A 2,248-nucleotide genomic window follows, 5' to 3' on the forward strand; every position below is an offset into this window, starting at 1 on the left:
CAGCCTCTCTCCCTGTGTAGACAATAGAACTGCAGTACAAAGTGAAATTGTGAGGTGAGCCTGAAGGTGAAAATGTTAGTGATAGGTGAGGTTACACTGAGTACGCATATCTGGGGGAAATAGTTCACATCTATTCTTTTTTTGAATGTCTTTAGTAATTATGGACTATGTGACTTGTTGGGCTCCCATATTTGCCATTTACTAATAGTGTGACATTTGACAAGTTATTTAACCTTATTGCTTTCCAGCTTCCTCTTATATAAAATAAGAATACTAATGAGGTACTAGTAAGTATCTAACTGTGTGTAGGCATTTTCTTTGGTTATCTATCACTGGGTAACAAATCACCCCAAAACTTAGTGGCTTAAAATAATGACAGCATTTATTTTTTGCAGAAATCTGTAATTTGTGCAGGGATAACTTGTCTCTGGTCCTCTCATCCTCACCTGGGGTGGATAAAAGTCCAGAGACAAGAACATTCTGATGACTCTCTTTTACATCTCTGGCAATTAATGCAGTGCCAGCTGAGACCTTGGCTAGCCCCGTCAAGCAGAACATCTACATGTGGCCTCTCTATGGGTACTGGGCTTCCTCACAACATGAAAGATGAGAGCTCAGTGTAGATGTCATAGAGAGTGAGCCAGCCTGGCAGAAGTGATACCACCTTTTATCACTTAGAGCAGAAGTCACAGCATCACTTCCACTGCATTCTGGTCGAGGCAGTCACAAAGGTCCATGCAATTTCAAAAGAAGTAGAAATAGTCTCCACTCTTAATGGAAGAGTGACAAATTTCTGGATGAACATGTGACAACAGAAATATTGGCGGGGCCATTTTTAAAAAATACAGTCTGCCACAATTATATATTCAGTGCTCTACTAGGCAAAATGAGGAATACAGCGTTGTAAATCCTTGAGGATAAAGAGTTTCTGGGAGCTAATAAGTCTGATAAATGTTAATTGTTATTAACATTTTTATCATTTTTTTCCAGAGACTTATTGTATTAATTATAAAAGACTGTTTCATTTTTGTATACAATTTTTAATGGAGCCAGTAAATGTTCACTGAGCCTCTAGTATACAGAGAAATATCCAGTTTTGTGAGGTTTAGCTGGATGTATGTAGGACCCTAAGCTTCTCTTAAACTTTTAGAATTCATTTAAATCTCCCCCAAATCCTACAAATATTAAGAAAATAGAAACTAAAGAAGTAAATAACTTGCTGTCTACCACTATAATGTATGTTTCAAGAAGAGAAGGGCTGTATAGGATGTGCCCGCTCTCACATCAGAACCCAGCACTTGGAAGAGAAGACCACAAGCACTCCATAAATCTTTGTTGTTGCTGATGCTTCCCATCTCACAGGGTGCAGACTTAGAGATGGGTTTTATAGGTAAACAGATTTATGACCTTGGTCCTTGTGCTAAGTCAGTATCAGAATCATCCAGATAAAAGAACAGTGAGAGGCTGGCTTAGTATATCTTTAAGATGACTGAGGCCTAGTACTGGATGCTTAGAAATTGGCTTTTAATATATCTATCTTTGAAGTTATATTTACTACTGGGCTAGATTTTATATTTGTAGGTAGTAGGCAAATATCCAGTTATAGCTGGTAATTGTTAAACAATTATAAACATAAAACAAAAACTGAAAAAAGAATTGCAAGGACAAAAGAGATTTCTTTTTTCAGATCCTACAGTAAATAATTCACTCTATGTAGACCTAACCTTTGGCATTTTAATTCTCAAATATCTGTACCTCCAATTTGGATATGTTGCAGCTTAGTATATCTCTTGCTATTTAAGATACTATGTCTTGTTGTGAGGCTCAATTATGCCCAGTTCTGATTGAATCCTCACATCAAGCTCTTTCTCCTGTCCCCTCAGGAAATTGTGGATTAAAAGTTTCCTTTCTTGTTCTCCAGTCACTAGAGCTAGAAGGTCTATTTGTGATGCAGTATTTCTCACTTTATTAATTCTAGGGAAGCATTCAGATATGACGATAAGAAGAGGTTTATGGAGAAATCTTGCCATAAGCTTAGAAATCGTACAGTGATACCTTGAGTGTGAAAAAAAATATTATCAATTTAAAATTATAGTACTAAAAATCTCCCATTGGTCCCAAGCTTTATCCTTATGCTCCAACCTCACTTTCTCAGAAAGTTGTTTTATTTTTTACCCCATCTACTTTCCCCCTCTGAGCCCTCCCCTCTGGTAACCACTAGTCTAGTGTCCATGTCCAACAATTTCTT

This window comes from Pteropus vampyrus, unplaced genomic scaffold (genome assembly GCF_000151845.1).
Source record: "Pteropus vampyrus isolate Shadow unplaced genomic scaffold, Pvam_2.0 Scaffold18, whole genome shotgun sequence".
Classification (NCBI taxonomy): domain Eukaryota; kingdom Metazoa; phylum Chordata; class Mammalia; order Chiroptera; family Pteropodidae; genus Pteropus; species Pteropus vampyrus.